Here is an 18,979-nt window from a genome sequence, read left to right as displayed (position 1 = left end):
ACCTCATTAGCATGCGGGCGGCCGCGGCACTTCGCAATTGACGCAGCTCATCCAGACGGGGCTCCGTTTCAAAAGGACCCTGGCTACTTCGAAGTCCGCTTATTCCTATGAGCAAATGGGAATAAGGGGACTTTGAAGTAGCCGGGGTCCTTTCGAAAAGGAGCCCCCTCTGGACAAGCCGTGCCAATTTCGAAGTGCCGTGGCCACCTGCATGCTAATGAGGCGTTGAATATGTATTTCAGCGCTTCATTAGTAAACTTCAAAATGGCCATTTGCATGGCCATTTCAAAGTTTTTGGCTAGTGTAGACACGGACCTTGAGATCTGTTTAACAGAGGGCGGCATTAGGATGTGGTCTTCTTATCAGCCTGATGTGCTACTATTGAACTGAAATGTAGCTGGAATGTGAGTATGTGAGTTGCAGCGTCACAGTTACTGGCTGCTGCTCTTTAGTCTGGCTGCGGACAAGCTCTAGGGCTCGCAATATGGCTAGAGAACCATATTGGTTCTGCTGTTAGAGGGCGTACTGACTCACCCGTAGCAGCCCTGTGATTGGCTGCAGAGAGGGCACTCGGCTCTCTCAGCCCAGGCTGTGTGCAATCAGCACACGCCTCTCTTTCCGCGCCCTGGCTTTGCGTGTGAGTCACATCAGTAATACCACTCGGAAAAAACCTGTGTGGACAGAAACCAGTGAAATCTGGCAGCCCGGCGCGTGGGCCCCGGTGAACCAAATGTCTTGTGAGCCGCGCGGGGAACCCCGATGGGCCACACGTGGCCGTAGGCTGCACCCCACTGTGCTAGGGCGGAACTCTGTCCCAGATGCCTTTGCTAAAGCGGCTGCTGATTTGAAGAGTGGCGGTACGCAGTTTGGGAGGGCAGACTGGCCATCAGCCGCGAAGAGATGGCCGTCAGCTTGGACGGTCACTATCACACTCACCACCCTCGTGTCTGAGCACCTCCCAGTAGTGAGGGGCATATGCAGCTTTCATCTGTCACCAAACCAATCCTTCTTGGGCCTGGCTCCCTCCGGCAGGCAGGGCTGGGATGCTTTATGTGCCGGGCTGAGCGCATCTGTTGCTGCCAACGCCCTCTCCTCTGTGACGGCAAGACAGTCTTGCACCATGGCCCACTTTGGAGCTGGCAATGAGCTCCAGGCAGCTCTGGAGCTGGGCGCCTCAGATTGTGACTAGCTCTGTCAGGGCAGAAAGCGTGAGGAGCGAAGAGGCCCGACAATCGCTAACCCAGACAATGGGCTCTTTCAAGCCCAGCTTAAAAATAACTTGTGTGTGTGTGTGTGTGTAAAGCACAGCTTGTGCTGGGGATTTCAGTGGCACACACTAGTTTAAAGAGGCACAGTTGCTTCAGACTTGGCCCCTCGTTTCCACTTAGCAACAAAAAACCCATACAAACCCTGCACCCCTGGCTTAGCCCTCTGGCTGGCACTGCCTGCTTGGGTCCCCGATCACTCTGTCTCTATCCAGGTTACCTCTCACATCACACTCAGAGTGCAAACTCTCCCAGGCTGTTTGCACAGTCCTTCGGTGCTGCTGTCTGACAAAGAATTACAGTGACAGCTGCAGGAGTGTTTCTTTGGAGTCCCTTGACTCATTTGTGAGCTATTGTCTCCTATACTTCAAAAGCAAATTAAGCAGGGGCTGCTGCAGCGGGTGCCTGACTGCTGTTTCATGCTGTTTCACCGTTGAAGCAATAGCTGCTAGGAGAGGCAGCGTATCCCAGTGGACAGAGGATACACAGGATGGGGGACTCAGAAGTCCTGGTTCTAGTCTTAGGTCTGATCTTCTGGTGGCCTCATGCAAATTGCCAGAGTGCTCTGTGCCTCGGTTTCCTTATCTGCGAGGGGCAGGAGGGTGATGACGCTGACCCCCTTTGTAAAGATGTACAAACACTGGGCACTGTTAGTGAAATGGGTGAAACAGGAATGATGGGTCAGCCTCAGAGTAGCCATTCTAGAGTGTTTATTTCAGATTGTGTTCAAAAGCAAGAACAGAACTAACCAAAGCTCTGGCCTCGTGGTTACCTTGGTGAAATGAACTTGTTGGCTCTGTGTACAAACCACTGATTTCTGGCAGGGTTGGAGCTCGAAGGGCCTTCTGAGTTTGCAAGGTGGGGGAGCACCTGAGGGGGTAGCTAAGTCAGTTCCCCGCAGCTCACCTTCGCCCCCTGCGGAGGGCAGGCAAGGAAGCCACCTGCCCAAACCTTGGCCCCCACCCCTTTGTCCAAGGCCCACCCCCACCTCCCAAGACACTACCCCCACTTCCTCTTCTCCACCCCTGCCCTCCCTCACAGGTCCAAAGGGACAGTAAAAAGCAGGGGCAAGTGCATGGCCCTCTGATCGCCTCCATTCCAGCATCCCTGCACCACACACCAGCTGCCTGACCAGCGTCCAGCCTGTTAGCAGTGTCCCAGCAGAGGAGATTTTGAAGCAGGGCCCAGAAGGTAGCTCTGTGGACAGTTCTGGGGAGCAAGGGGGGAAAGCAGGCAGGTGGTTGTTGGAAACCGAACAACTTGGAGATGGAGGTTGGCCTTTGGGACTCAGCAGAGGTTAGACAGACAGGTGGTGCCCAGGGCTAGTCCTGCCCCTCTGCACGGGGGTGAATTCCCCCCAAGTGTCTTTAGACCTGCCTAGAGTTTCCAGCCTTGCATTCCCATGGCCCAATCAATTCACAGAAGCAGGCACGAGAGTTGTTTTAGAAAGACACAGACATTGCTGAGTAAGTAAAAACCTTGCTAGGAAAGCTGCTGGTGTAAACAGTTCCCACCGATCGGTCCCAACCAGTCTACACACACACACACACACACACATACACACACACACACGCATACTTACGTACATACATTTCACTGCTCCCCTGGAATTCTGTATCCAGCCCTTCGAGCTCCAATCCTGCCAGAAATCAGCCATTTGTACCACTCTGAAAATTAATTGCTGCTTCTTAAAGCTAATTCCCCGAGGACCTGCTGCATCGGGCTTGCTTTCTCCACCTGTATCCTCCTTTGGCCAAGGATGGACTGATAGAGATGATTCAAAATCCCCCCATCCTTTAACCAAAGTCAGCTTTCGGGTTGACTCATGCACCCTCTAGTGGTGAATGCACTGGTTCCCAGTTTCAGCTTAAATGTCCGAAAACACCACAGCTAATGACCCCTCTCCCACAGCCTGGACCAAGCTTAGGTTATTTTTTTGCTACTTTTAACCTCAGCGGTCAACATCTGAAAGTGATCTGGACACACACAAGTAACCTACACACCCGACTGCAGCGTTCTGCCCCAGCTAATGGTGCCGAGACCACTTGCAGAGAGAACAGTGAGTCTGTACTACAGTCTTAGCTAATAAACTACTGGCTTTTAGGCCAGGCACTAAACTCCAGAGCCGTGTCTACACGTGCACGCTACTTCGAAGTAGCGGCACTAACTTCGAAATAGCGCCCGTCACAGCTACATGTGCCGGGCGCTATTTCAAAGTCAACTTCGACGTTAGGCGGCGAGATGTCGAAGTCGCTAACCCCATGAGGGGATAGGAATAGCGCCCTACTTCGACGTTCAATGTCGAAGTAGGGACCGTGTAGTCGTTGCGCGTCCCGCAACTTCGAAATAGTGGGGTCCTCCATGGCGGCCATCAGCTGAGGGGTTGAGAGACACTCTCTCTCCAGCCCCTGCGGGGCTCTGTGGTCACCGTGGGCAGCAGCCCTTAGCCCAGGGCTTCTGGCTGCTGCTGCGGCAGCTGGGGATCCATGCTGCAGGCACAGGGTCTGCAACCAGTTGTCGGCTCTGTGGATCTTGTGTTGTTTAGTGCAAATGTGTCTGGGAGGGGCCCTTTAAGGGAGCGGCTGGCTGTTGAGTCCGCCCTGTGACCCTGTCTGCAGCTGTGCCTGGCACCCTTATTTTGATGTGTGCTACTTTGGCGTGTAGACGTACCCTCGCAGCGCCTATTTCGATGTGGTGCCGCGCAACGTCGAAGTTGGACATCGACGTTGCCAGCCCTGGAGGACGTGTAGACATTATTCATCGAAATAGGCTATTTCGATGTCGCTACATCGAAATAAGCTACTTCGATGTAGGCTTCACGTGTAGACGTAGCCCAGAGGTCCCAGGTTTAATTCTGTTTGCAGCTCACTCGGGTCTGTCAGTGTTACACACACACACACACACACAGAGCTCACTCGGGTCTGTCAGTGTTTTACACACACACACACACACAGAGCTCACTCAGGTCTGTCAGTGTTACACACACACACAGAGCTCACTCGGGTCTGTCAGTGTTTTACACACACACACACAGAGCTCACTCAGGTCTGTCAGTGTTACACACACAGAGCTCACTCGGGTCTGTCAGTGTTACACACACAGAGCTCACTCAGTTCTGTCAGTGTTACACACACACAGAGCTCACTCGGGTCTGTCAGTGTTACACACACACAGAGCTCACTCGGTTCTGTCAGTGTTACACACACACACACAGAGCTCACTTGGGTATGTCAGTGTTACACACACACACACACACATACACAGAGCTCACTATCATCTGTCGGTGTAACACAGAGTTCATTAGGGTCTGTCGGTGTTACACACATTAAATCAGAAAGCCAGTGATGGACAGGACAGACCCCTCAAGCCTTAGGGCAGGGAATTAACTTGCGTGATGGCCAATGGAATCTGTCCAGCGGGGAGAGATTGTGTGTGTGTGTGTGTGTGTGAGAGAGAGCGAGAGGAAGAGAGAATGGGCAGAGTGCTTCTGCCTTGGGAGAGAGACTGTACCTTTGTGTTTCTCAGTGCATATCTCCAGAGGGAGAAAATGTATGTCATTGTGTGTGTCCCAGGGGAGAGACTGTATCTGGGTGTGAGTGTGTGTGCCAGTGTATGTACAGTAACTAGACAATCCCGCTGGTGCCTCCTCCCCCTACTCCCTCCATGTCGTCATGGCTTATTGTAAGCGCCGGGGGGGATCCTCTTCACTCCTGCTGGTGCTGGCTGAGCTGCAGCATCCCTGAGCGAAGCAGCCACTCAGCCAGGGCACGGGACTGGGAGACAGGACCACTTTGCTACCCAAGTGCCGGTCAGCGGAGCTGGACAGAGGTGAGCCGAAGGGTGGTGGAACGGGGAGAGGGTTGTAGTGGGGGGGGGGATCAGTTTGCTCCTTCATCTGTGTCTCTTCTCCCTGGGGTGTGCTCAGCCCCTGCTGCATGGTGGGGCTGTGGACTGAGCACAATGCTTTCCCTTCTGATTGCGCAGCGGCACTGGGGTTGGACAACCCTGAGCAGGTCGCCGGCTGGCAACTTCCTGAGCCTTCCCGCAGCATCCTCCTCCACGTTCTCTGGCCAGCAGGGAAGGGGTCTTTCTGATCTAAGCAGTTTGGCCAGGAGGGAGCAGCTGCCCCCATGGCAAGCCAAGGGAGATTATCTGCATGTCTTTAACAGCAAAAGGGCAGCAGAGCAAAGCTTAGACAGAAACTCAGCTAGGAGGGGCATCAGGGTACTGGAAGTTTTCTTGCTGCTGCATGAAGTTCCCTTTCCAAGCCTGCTCCAGCCTGCTTTTTAAATATGTTTGTATACCCAATGAAACCATCTGCTTCCCTTTTGCTGCCCCTGTGTTCTTTTGTACTGTGATGGTCTGGGAGCTCCTCCGCAGCAGACACAAACTTACACATGTCCTTCATCAGATTTACACCCCAGCACCTGAAACAGACATACGTACACAGGTCTTCATGGTGCAAATTTCCCTACACCCCTCCACAGACTCTGAAATCTGTCCTACCCAGAGACAGGCCCCCCCATTCACATGGAACAATTTATGCTGCCGAATGCCACAAAATGCAGCAAAGGAATGATCCAGTAAAGAACCGGCTACATTATTAGCCTGTCCCGCCTAGGACAAACGCCCAGGAGCTAAACAGTTAAGCAGCTAAAGAAATGTGGCTCTTAAATTCCAGGTGAAGCAGAATGACACCAGACCCGGAGCCTCTGGGAAGCTTTGGCAGAAGGAGTTGCCGTCTGGAAAGAGAAAGGGTCCTCAGCTGGTTCTGATCCCAAGTGACGGGAGCGAAATGGAAGCTGGCTGCTAAAGGCGAGCCGTGAAGAAAGGATCTATGCAGAGCGTATCCTTGAAAGGTATTTACTGATTTATTAGGCACATCTCAGCTGAAATGACTTAAGGGCAAAGTGAGCGAAGCAGTGTGTCCAATTACTCAGTTAAGTAGATGTAATGATGCCTTTAGGGAAACGGATCCACAGGTCTAGTAGATGTGTGTGTGTAAAATCTCAGCTTCTCGCTCATCACAAAGTCACACAACACACAGCGGGCTGAAAACACCCACCCTCACACACACGTATCGGCCACACAAGGCACATCCTTGCACACTTTACACACACCAGGCTCACAAGAGCGCATATTATATACCCACACTTACAAAAATCAGTCACGCTCACACCCAATCTGTGTTTCTCCCTCTGTTCTTGATCTTCTCAGCTCTACAAAGTCTTCAGTAGCCATGTCTATGAAATACTCAGCTTTCTTTTGCATTGTAGTTTTTCCCCCTCAAGACAGAGTAAATGCAGGCCAAGTTTGTTGTATGTGTGGCTAATAGTTTCCCTTACATTTCAATTTCTTCTCCACACCCGGGGGATATTATCAGTCATTCTGTTTCTGACACAGCTGAGTGAGCATTAGTGCTTTTGTTTTCAAACCCTTTTACCATCAATGCATGGATCAACGCAGCGGCAAGCCGACAACTGTTTGAGGCATAATTCAGAGTTAACAAGGCCTCTTTTTTTATTAAGCAAGTCAGGGAAAAATTAAGTCCAATGGAGCATTTTGTTTACTAAACAAACTCATCCCATTTCAGATTTGCACTGAGTAAACACTGAGATCTTTCCTGCAGCCAGCGCGTTGGGGTTTAAAGAAGTTGCATGCCACCCCTGTCTGATCTGGGCAAATTACAGTATGAACATAGGCAGGCTCTATTCATTTTGAAACCAGCAAGAGAGGTGATGCATGCCAACGACGTGCTATATATTCTTCTCCCTTTCATGCCCTGATCAACAGCTGCTCTCTCGATTAACACGGTCTATCGAATGGAATCTAGCTGCGCTGCATGCAAATCCTGCCATCTGGTCCTGTTCCAACCACCCGGCATATCGTCTTCCCCCAGAAGGAGGTATCTTCCCTCTGCAAAAGAAGTTGAAAGAGTCCTATGATGCAGCTGAGATGATGAGAGCAAATCTCTCTCTCTTTCAGAACTGGACAATGTTTGTGACTCTGTTTTCCTCCTTCCCAGGAGCGAGATCTCGGTGGGTGCGAGGGACCCAAGCATCTCTCTGCTCCCTTGGGCGTTCTGGGCCTAAAGCAAATGGGATCCACCAGCTGAATTTGCTTTCCACGCTTCATGGGAAAGACGGATAGGCAGCAGGATGTACCTGCTGCAGCCCTGTTGTGCTGCCCTGTTGGTGCAAAGCTGTTCTGGCAAAGCAACCCAGCCGCTCCAGTGGCAGGAAGGGGCAGATTCTCTGGACTGGTACAGCTTTAGAATGGTGTAGCCACTGCTCCCAGCCAGAGCTGCCCTACCCAGGCTGCCTCCGTGCCCGGGGTACTCCTTCTGCATGGCCCCCAGCCCGGCACTCACATTGCTGGCCACCTCCTGCACCCTGCTTGGAGGAGGAAAAAGCCTCGTGTGCTCTCTCCTCTCTCTGCAGATGCAGAGTGGAGAGACAGCCTGGGCTCAGAGCAGGGGAGCTGCTCTGCAAGGCTCCCGCCAGGGCTGGCCGGTGGCATTGCAAGCAATGGCTGCTCTGCAGTGGGGACAGCAGCAGTTTAATGGGGACACTGTCCGGTGGCAGAGTGACGCCTCTGTCCCGTGTCCCTTCTGTCTCTCAGCTCATCCAGTGGCTGCCTCCCTCCCACTGGTGCCCCGAGACGGTCAGAGGGCTGCTGCTCTGCCCAGCTTGTTGGCTTCTCCTTACACAACTGCGCCCATGGAGGAATTAGGCCTGGCGTGTGGCAGCTGCTTTGGGCAGGGATGCTCTGGAAACACCTCCATTGAATCAGTGCACAGGGCAGACCTTGGCTCCTGCCCACTGCCTCCCTGGCAGGGCCATTCTTACGCCCATGCAGAAAACCCAGTTGTGTGGGTCACTGGAACACTTGGGGCCTCGCTGGGGCTTAATGCCCACCTGCCCACCTCTTCCTAGCCCTGTTCTATGGCTCGGCTTCCTCCCCAGAGGATCTAGTTAACAGTGACAAAGCTACCAGCCCTGTTAGCAGAACAGGGCACCCATGAAAGAGCCAGTGATGTGGTAATGAAACCCCTGAGCAGGCACTTGCCAACCCCAGGTACAGGCTGTCAGATTCCGGAGTTACTGTGTGAGTTGCCAGGACCTTAGTTTAAAATTTGTTTCAAAAACAGTTCATTAGTGTGTGGCTGGAGATAATAAAAGCCCCTCTCTAAAAAATCATCCCCATTCCCTGCCCTACCACTGGCAGCTGTGAGGCGTTGGGGCAGCAGTTTAATTACACTGCCTAGGGCCCCACAAATGCTAAGGACAGCCCTGCTCCCTGGGCTTATGGGGTGTGTGGGTTCCTCTTTGTGACAGAGCAGAAGGCCATCCACCAATGTCTCCCCAGGCAGGGCTGCGGCTCAGAGGCTGCACATTGTGCCTTAGAGGCCAAGGCATCTTCAGTGCCCCCCCGATAAACGGCACGAGTCTAGAAGGGGCCCCTGAAGCACACCACCTTCTCCTGGACGGGGTGCCGCTAGGAAAACAGGATCGTCGGCAGCTTTGGGCTCCCCACTGCAGCCTGGTCCTCGCTGCGCTCTCTGGAGGAGCTAGGAAGCTGCTGTTACTACTTTTGCCCGGATGACCTTGCATGAAGGTCCTGGGTAAAGCAGTAAAGGGCACGAGTGACATAGGTGCCGCGGTACAGTTTTATAGTGTCTTGGGCACTTGGCCCAGCCCCTCAAAGGTACCCCGGTGCTCATCTCCCATGGAAATCACTGCTCTGCGGCATCAGATGACCATAGAGCATGAGCCGAGGGGTATTCCTCCTTCAAAGCAGGTGGCTTTGGAGATCAGAGGCAGCCCATTGGGTTGGATGGACCATAGGGTTGTTCTGATGCAGCCGGTGCCCTGCTCCGAAATAGCTTCCGTTATCGCATCACATGCGCATTGAAGGTTGCAATTTGCCTCTGTCACCCTCATACAAAGTGGCTGTTTTGCTTCTTCTAATTTGCAGCACAGCTTGGTCCGTCAGGCAGGCGTGTGAGGCTCCCCAGGGATGGGAAGCTGGAAGGAACTTAGAGATCTTCACTGGGTTTTGTGGTCCTCCAGCTACCTACCTCTGGGATGCCATCTGGAGGAACTGACCCCAGAGCCTCTGATTCAAAACATAGCAATGGGCACACTGGGGCTGACCAAAGGTCCATCTAGCCCAGCGTCCTGTCTTCTGACAATGACCAATGGAACAGGTAATCATAAGGTGCTCCAGCCCTTATTGTCCAGCCCCAGCTTCTGGCAAACAGAGACTACAAACTTTCAGAGCTCAGTGTTGCCTCCCTGCTCACTAATCGTGATGGATCTACCCTCCATGAACTCACCTTGTTCTTTTTTGAACCTTGTTTTCATTTTGTTCTTCCCAACCATCACCCGGCAGAACGTTCCACAGGTGGTTCATTCAGTATATGAAAAAATCTTCCCTCTTGCTTGTTTTAAACCTACTTCCCGTTATTTTCATTGGGTGACCCCTTGTTCTTGTGTAATGGGGAGTAGTATATCATAATTCCTCATTTACTTCCTCTGCACAAGTCATGAGTTTATGGACCTCTGTTGTATCCCCCCTTTAATCACCTCTTTGCCAAGCTAAAATGTCCCAGTCTTTTTAATCACTCCTTGTCTAGAAGGTGTTCCATACCCCTAAGCTTTTTGGTTGCCATTCTCTGCACCTTTGCCAATTCCAAGATATATTTTTTTGAGCCGAGGTGACCAGATCTGCACCCAATATTCAAGATGTGGGCGTACCTTGGATTGATACAGAAGCAATATCATATTGTCTGTCCAGTTACCTCCTCCTTTCATAATGGTGCCCAACATTCAATTAGCATTTTTGACTGTTGCTGCACCCTGAGTGGATGTTTTCTGAGAATGAGCCACAATGACTCCAAGATTTGGCTCCTGAGTGGGAACAGCTAATTCAAGTCTTATCATTTTGTTCATACAGCTGGGGTTGTGTTTTCCACTTTGCTTTGCATTTATCAGTATTGCATTTCACCCCTGCAGGGCTGTGCCCAGTTCGAGCTGTTGGTTAGCTCCTTCAGATGATCAGCAGCTAGGCTGCTTGCTCGTACATGGACTTGGCTCATGGTGGAACTGCAATAACTTTGCTAATCACCCGCACTTACATCTAGGTTCACACTTGCTGCTTTACGCTACTTTACCCTTTACTGCCAGGCTAACAGGTGTGTTGTGAACAAGACATGAGATGTCATTCTTCTGCTCTACTCTGCGCTGGTTAGGTCTCAGTTGGAGTGTTGTGTCCAGTTCTGGGCACCGCAGTTCAAGAAAGAGGTGGAGAAATTAGAGAAGCTCCAGAAAAGAGCGACAAGAATGATTAAAGGTCTAGAGAATGTGACCTATGAAGAAAAGCTGGAAGAATTGGGCTTGTTTAGTTTGTAAGAGAGAAGATTGAGGGGCAACATGATAGTGGTTTTCAGGTATCTAAAAGAGTGTCAGAAGGAGTAGGGAGAAAACTTGTTCTTCTTGGCCTCTGAGGATAGAACAAGAGGCAATGGACTTAAACTGCAGCAAGGGAGGGTTAGGTTGGACATTAGGAAAAAGTTCCTAACTGTCAGGGTAGACAAACAGTGGAATAAATTGCCAAGGGAGGTTGTGGAATCTCCATCGTTGGAGATATTTAAGAACAGGTTAGATGGATGTCTGTCAGGGATGGTTTAGACAGTACTTGGTCCTGCCATGGTGGCAGGGGGCTGGACTCGATGGCCTCTCAAGGTCCCTTCCAGTCCTAGTGTTCTGTGATTCTATGACCTTGACACCCCTGACTTAGCAGTACTGCTTGGGGAAGGCCTGCAGATATCAGACCTCCGGGAGTGACGAAGGTCTTGGGAAGTCCGTGCTCCAGATCAGTGTTTCTTAAATTTCGTTCCGCGGAACACTGGCGTTCCATGAACAACTTGCAGGTGCACCACGAGCGTTTGGAAAATAATTCAAGGTTGTACAAGCAGACTATTTTCTGTGATTAAAACCAGGTACAATGTTACTTCTTCATTATTGTGGTACCTGATACAATTACTTCGTGTTGGTTTTGTTGGCTATGTTGCTGGGGTTTTTTGTGTGTGGGTTTTTTTTCCTTTTTTGTCTGACAACAAGTTTTTTAAAGAAAATTTTCATAGGTGTTCTGCATAAAAAAATATTATTGGTTGGTGCTTTGTGGTCTCAAAAAGTTGAAGAAATGCTGCTCTAGAGCCCCACCACCAAAAAGCTGAGACAAATCCCTAGGGTAAGGACCCAAAAGGGCAGTGAGACTGCTGCTACGCTTTAGCCCTGAGGGGCCATCTCTGTAGCGGAGGTAAAGCAGTGTGAACTCATTGGACTCAGTGGGGGCAGCTCTGCAGTCAGTGTAACTCTACTGAAGACGTTAGAGTGGCACTGACCAAACAGCTGAAACCCAGCTGAAAATCAAGGACTCCAGGGCCCAGTCTCTGTCACGCCTCACCTGGTCCAGCCTGAGGGAGCTGGGTGCCACTGAACAGGCAGTTGACTGTAGTGTCTTTTTGTCCTGGTTTTGTAGGGACAAGTCGGCTGGAGGATGACTCGTGAAGGAATGCAGCTTGTCCCACCGTGCGGCCTAGTCCCTGGGCTTGGCATGGATTGAAAGCCAACCCCCCAGTGCAGCAAGCAGAGGGGCTGCAAGCCAGTTGAGTAGCACCCAGGCTTTCAACAGTCCAGCCAGCCCCTCGGGTCTCCCACCCCGGCTGACAGCTCCCTGCGTCCGTACCAAAGGGCACCACGTGTTCACACCCAGAGGACGGCTGTGAATCCGTGTCTGCAATCCAGCTGGATTTGCTCCCCGCTCTCTTTTGCATCGGCGAAGGCTTTGCCAATGAAAGCTGCTGCCTTTGGAAGAGCTGGCGTAAGGGGACGGTGTGGGACGTGGTGGTGCTGGACCCCCCAGGCATGGAGCCACACGTGGCTCTTAGGAACGTGGTTGTGTGGGGCTTCCTCCTGCTGCCTACAGGTAAGGGGCTTCCGTGACTAATGAGCTTGACAGAGGCCAGCGGTAGGAGCCCAGGGCTGGGTGCCAGGAACCCGTGTTCTAACCCTGGGGCCCTGGCCAAGGTCTGCTGTTTAAATGCCACAGGTACCAACCTTCCCCACTGGATTATCCGCAGCGTCTTGTTGCCGAAGAGCCAGTGTTCAGAGTACGAGTGTCCTTCACTTGAGTTAAAGGGGTCCCTCCTTCAGCTACCGGCTGTATAGGCAGTTATGTGTATCAGCCACCATGGGGCACAGCCCGGCGCACCACGCTGAGTATGGTCCTGAAGGACCCTGAAGCAGTATGGCAAACTGTCAAACCATTTGTTACCAAACTGGGAGGGTGCGTGTAGTGGGCTTCAACAGGGGCTAGTCCTGGGTCCATGAGGGATCCATATTTTCATCACCACCACGGTGCCTCCTGCTGGCCATCCTGAGGTCCCTTCCAGCCCTAAAATGCTATGAACTAGTTCTTTCCTGCTCTGGGGCGCCCCCTTCTGGTAGTGCCTCACCTGCCCTCACTTGCCACCACCGCACCGAGACCCATGTCCCTCACTGGGTAAAGTGCCCCTTCCTCAGGGTACCCCCCTCGGATGGGGTCAGCCTTAGGTGCTGCTGACCCAGGGGGGAAGGTAGTACGGTTTATGGATTTGGGAAGGCTCGCCAATCTGACTTAAAGTTTAAAGATTCAGGTTCCCACCTCTCCCGAGTTAACATAGAGTCCGAGACCAAGTGTGTCTCAAGCTAGAGGTGACTTTTCGGGATTTCCGGTGATTGCACAGACAGTACTTTTAGCAGCACTTACGATTTGTTTATTTTAGCAGCACAATGGTATTAAAGCAGCGCTTAACAGATACAACCTGATGATGTTGGAGACAGGCAGTACCTGGTTCCAAATAGAGATTTTACTTAACAAAGTCATACCAGTATTACAAGTCACTTAACTAACTGCACTTAGGTTTGAAACGTACGCTCCACAAGCAGGGAAAACACTGCTGGATTCCTCTGAACCCTTGAGAAGCGGAGGCCAGCTGACTTTGATCGGCGAGGAAGGTGTTACTGCAGTGGGATTCAAGAATTCAAGTTAGAGGAAAAACAAAAGGCTGTTCTAGGAATAGTGGTAGCAAAGATGACAGAGAGAGACAGAGACAGAGAGCCTGCGTAGGATACGCCTCTGGTGCAGATTCCGTCTGGCTCCCCTTCCCCATGCAGTGAGGGGTTCTTATACGCATTTTACCTCATAGTAGTTAAAGGCTGTGGCCCCATTAGCCCCTCCTTTCGGAAGGGCTATGGTAACGTGGCACTTCGGACTATGCTAATGAGGCACTGCCATGACTATGCAGTGCCTCATTAGCATAATAGCAGCTGCTAGTATTCAGAACTGCTGGTTTCGAAACACACGCCGCCTGTGTAGCCAGGGGCCTTTTGAAACAGCCCCCTGATTTCAAAAGCCCCTTCTTCCCAAACCAGATGGGAAGAAGGGGCTTTCAAAATCCGGGGGGTCGTTTCGAAAGGCCTCCAGCTACATCGGCGGCGTCTGTTTCGAAACCAGCAGTTTCGAAGCATGTGCAGCTGCCATTATGCTAATGAGGCACTTCATATTCATGGTAGTGCCTCATCAGCAGATTCCAAAGTGCCACATCACCATAACTCTTCCAAAAGGAGGGGCTAGTGTGGCCACGGCCCAGTAGTGATGCTCAATTAAGCTCTGATTTCCCAGAATCTTTAACAATGAACACCACCCCAGGGGTCCCGGTGACCTCACCAGGTATGTATTCTATAGTTAGTTTCTCAAGACCAATTTCCGATAAAAGGTCGAGGGAAAAACACCCTGAGGTGACCTTTACTTGCATGTAACTGTTGCCAGCACTCCTTTCTGGCCAGGGCAGGTGGGGGAAGCTTGAACACCTGTTGGCATCAGAAAGAGTTGCAGATAGCAAAGATTTACGTACATGTCTTGACATTACTAATATGACTCGTCTGACCTTAACTTTTCTTATAAACAGGGTGAGAGAAAAAAGTTTTGCAAAAGCTCCTCATGTCATTGTAGCACCCAGAGGCACTGAGACCTCATCTGGGGTGAGCGAAGCCTCTGCTCTTCAGCCTTGGCTGAGAGCCAGCTGGCCCTTAGCTCATGTGGTAGAGCCCAGGGCTTCAGCCCCTAAGATTGCAGGTTTGAACCCTGGTGCCAGCAACCTGGGTGTGTTGGTGTTACACTGTATTTCACTGGCCGGCTGCTTGCGTTACTGCAGACAGGAAAGATAAGGAGGGGTAGGCCTCTCTGGGCCTAAGTTAGCCATACTACGCTGGCTTCTTCATATATGGCTCTAGTAACACAAACCCTTATTCAAACTACAATTGAGCTAGTAAAGGCTACAATTCCTCTCCCGCCTCTGGGAACCAGCTACACTGAGTCCTGCCACATGTCTCAGTGACCCACCACAGGGCTTGACCTAGCTCCAGCCCACAGAGGCAAACTGCATGCTAATGTGGCTACTCTCATCATTAGCAAGCAGAGAGGGACCACTGCCTATTTCTCCTCTGGCTGTGCCGATGGAAGCCTAGTAGCCTCTCGGGCCCCTGAGCCAAGGCCTCAGCCTGGCAATTGGTCTGCCGGGAGCTCCTCTGGTTCCCCTGCCTTGTCTTAGTGCTGCTCTGCCGGGGGCACCCCTATCCAGGCAGCAAAATCTTCTCCCTCCAGAGATGGAGAGAGGCTGAATCCCCCCACCACAGTCCTCTCCAAGGGCTGTTTTGACCCCTTAGCTCCATATTAGGGTATGGTAATATGGGTAACCGCCCCGGCACACTGGGGTAACAGAGTGAAGAGCAGGTGTAAACAAGCTGCAGAAACGCCAAGCTAGGAGGGGTTACAAGCACTCTGGGTTACAGGCCTGGAACTCAACATGACCTTGACAAATTGTAGAACTGGTCCGAGGTCAACAAGATGAAATTCTGGGCCCCTTCTGTGAACTAGGGCCTGGGCCTCCAAAATTGGAACCCTTTGCAGCCCTGCCCTGAGTGGCCTGGGCCTGTCTGATTGTTGGCTTGGCCGGATTACAGGCCTGAGCCCTGGGACTAGGGGGTTAAAACTGAGTCCCCATACACATCTGTGTAGTGAGGCGGAGTGGCCCCTCCCTGAGCCTGACCCTGTACACCTAGCCACAGAGCAACACTTACGTGTTTCCCCCCTCCCTCAAATCCCGTAATCCCTGCTCCTTGGGCTCTTCCATAGACAGCCACGAGCATCTGACTCTGAATCCCCGCTCGAGGGACGCGATGTACTGACCTGTGAGACTCAGGGTCGTTGTCTCCACGACTCGTCACTCTTTAAAAAAGCAAAACCTGATTGGCCTGGTGACCTCAAGCCTATCTGTGCCCTGGTGCCACAAGAGAGACAAGGAAGCTGCCACTGCACATGCGCTGATGTCCACAGCAACCAACCCCTGGAACTCTTGGGTGACGTGTGTGACTTGGGCCAGCTTCATGGTGCTCAGTAACTCGCACCATCACCCCAGCTGGGCGGACTTGGCTCCCTGAGTTGTAGTGTCAGCAGAGATGGTGAGGACAGGATGGAGGCTGCATGTTGCTCTGTTCCCTGAGAAGGGTCCTTGCAGCTTGCTGGGGGCCATGCAAGCAGCTCTGCCAGGTGCTGGCCGGGATGGGAGAACCACTTGCCTCCTGTCAGGAGCAGTCTTCCCTGTACACCGAGCACTTGGGTGGCTGGCCAGGAGCGACGGAAGCGCCACCCAGCTGATTAGCACAGCGCCTGCATGTTTCTATCGGTGGTGCACACAAGTTTTATTCCACGCATGGGTGGAAAAAATTAGCAGGAACATTGGCCAGGACCCTATACATCACCCTTTGCATTCAGCAGGGCTCACATGGGGCCCAGGGGTGCATTGCACCTGAAAAGGGCTGGACGGACAGACTCTCCCTCCCATGCAGGTTGCACCCTGGGAATCCATAACACCAGATCTCTCTGACACAGACCTGCCCTCTGAAGCAAGGACGGGCAGTGGAAGGGATTTCCCCTGCTCCTCACTCCCACAGGTGGCTCCAGTTGTCGTGATGTTCCATCAGGTTATTTCCCGGGATTGGGGTTCCCTCTAATTTTTTCCACCCGTGGGCAGAATGAATGTTATGTGCACCGAGGCCTGTGCGGATGTTCACCCCAATACAAACACATGCTGTCGACTGTGGGTGAGCTGTGTGGCACCTGAATCTCTCCTGGGCGTCTGCACAAGCACTCAGCTTAAGGGATCGCCGCCAGGGGCCCACGCCCATCAGCGAGGGTGGAAGCAAACAAGCTTGGCTGGGAGCTGCAGGGCATGAGGCCGATGGGGAGAGACCCACTGGTGTGCGTGACGGGAAAGTGAACAGTGATCACACAAGACTTCCTCGGGGTAAGATCAAGCCCCCACCCCCAAGCAGAATCGAGAACACAGGGTCAGATCCTGCTCGGAGCTGAGTGCCGCCCTCTTTTCAGGGCCTGGAGGTGGGGCAGAGTTCTGTGTTCTCTCCTGACAGAGAGTTAAGAGAAAGTCCAGTGGAGAGGGGAAGGTTTGTCCAGTGGTTAGAGCCCTAGATTTGTTCCCCTCCTCTGCCACTCTGTGACTCACTCAGGACCGAGTCCTCCCAGAGAGTGGAGCACCTCACCCCATTGATTTTGGCAGGCTCCAGCCCCTGCATGCCACTGTGGATACCAGCCTGAGCCTCCCCCAGCCACACAATGGGGATAGGTACAGCTCAGGGCCAGGGTCCCCATTATTTCCCCTCCAGGGCTCCTAACTCAGGCTCCTGGACCCCAGCTGTTGCTGCTCTTGGGTGGAGACCCACACCCCTTTCCCTTCTGCGCCTCCTCTCCCTGGCTACGTCTACACTACAGCGATCCATCAACAGACGTCACCGTCAGAAGAGATCTTCCAGCAAAACTTCTGTCGACAGGTCACGTCCACACACAAAAGCGGATCGGAAGAGCAATTTGCTCTGTCCACACAGCGCAGCCATCCTGCCTGGTTGCTCTCGACAGAACGGCCAACCGGAAGCTCAGCAAAGAGGGCTGCCCAGTGAACTGGAAGCCCTGCCTGTCGACAGAGGGCCACTCGGAGCATCGACAAGGCATTTTTTTGTCAATAGAAGCTGCTGACAAAGGCGTTGCTCCTCATGGTGGAGCGGCTGAACGCTGCCATCAGAATTGCCGAGGTGCGTCGACAAAAATGCATTGTGTGTATAGGCGCTCCCTGGTTTTGGCCATAAAACTCTCTAATGTAGACGTAGCCTCTGATCAGGGATCGTCAGTCACTCAGCCCTCCTGTAGAGTCTCACACGCTGTCCGTGCGTCAAAGAACACAAAACCCTTCCAGGAGACACGTCTGACAAGCACCCCTCTGGGCAACCCCTATCGTGTGCCTCAGGCTGTACCCGCTCTGGAAGAGAGTGGTGCTCCTGGGGCTTCCTTCCTGGAGGCCACATTTTTCCCCCTTACCTCAGGGCTTTATCTCAGAGTCCCAGCATAGACTGGTCTTCACTAAGTTCTCCACAGTGAGAGATTCATGGTACAACAGCTCTCTCTCTCTCTCTCCCTCTCTCTCACACAGCCGGCCAGTCACTCAGTCTGCACACCATGACCCCCCACGAGACCTCTGTTCAGCAGCTCCTTTTATATGGCCTTCCTGGCCCCTGATTGGCTGCTTCCCCTGCAGCCAATCTGCTGGCAGACCTCTCTATTGTTTGTTTGGGAGGGGATGTGTCAAGGCCACAAGTTTCCAGCAGGGGACTTGGGGGCCTACCCTACCTATCACAGGGGTACTTCCAGGCTGTGCAGGTCCTGCCTTCTCTGTGTCCTTTGCTGTCCTTTGCTTTCCCCTCTCGGGTGTGTTAGTCTTGTTTTGCCTTCTTGGAAATCAGATCGGTCTTTAACACCAGCAGTCACGGCTGAAGCAGCCCATCTTAACTAACAGCTTCTCTGCTCCCCAAAGGGACAGTTACTGCCCTCTTTGACCCCCGCTAATAGACTGTCCGGCATGGGAGTTCCCCTCTAAAATGACTCCCCAGCTAACGAGAACAAGGGGTGTAGTTAAATAGGTCATAGTCCAGATGCTCTAACAGCGCCTTTGATTCTTTTCTGTCTCTAATACAAGGACTAAAGTGCTTTTAACGGTGTGTTTGGCATGGGGCTAAGCAGGCTGAGGGCACCAAATACCAAACCTTGTTTAACACTGTTTAGTGTTGGATAGCAACAGGGTCACATGAACACCTTTGGTCTAGCTGTATTCATACAGTATTAGGGAAATTGCTCAGAGTACTCTAGGCAAAAGCAAGCTAGCTTGTCCACATGGCTCTTTCTGTCCCCCTTTCGTGCAGTGTCCATCCAGGACCAGACTCACACCCACGCTGAGGAGCGTCTCTTCAAGTACCTATTCACCAGCTACAACAGGTGGTCCCGGCCAGTCCCCAACATCTCTGACATCGTCATCGTCCGATTTGGGCTGTCCATAGCACAGCTCATCGATGTGGTACGTATGTGAAGCTGAACTCGAATTCTGCTGCTAAAACCCTCCCCTGAAGAGTGGGGCAGTTATACTAGCACCTGGAGTTACAGATGGCAACTTACACTCAGCAAGAGCTGCAGCAGCCCTCATGCTTCAGGGCACATGTGCATCATCAGATGGGGTCAGGAAGGAACTCCCCACCAGGGTAGTATAG

This window comes from Carettochelys insculpta, chromosome 3 (assembly GCF_033958435.1).
Source record: "Carettochelys insculpta isolate YL-2023 chromosome 3, ASM3395843v1, whole genome shotgun sequence".
In the NCBI taxonomy this organism is placed as follows: domain Eukaryota; kingdom Metazoa; phylum Chordata; order Testudines; family Carettochelyidae; genus Carettochelys; species Carettochelys insculpta.
This window is presented reverse-complemented; position numbering follows the sequence as displayed.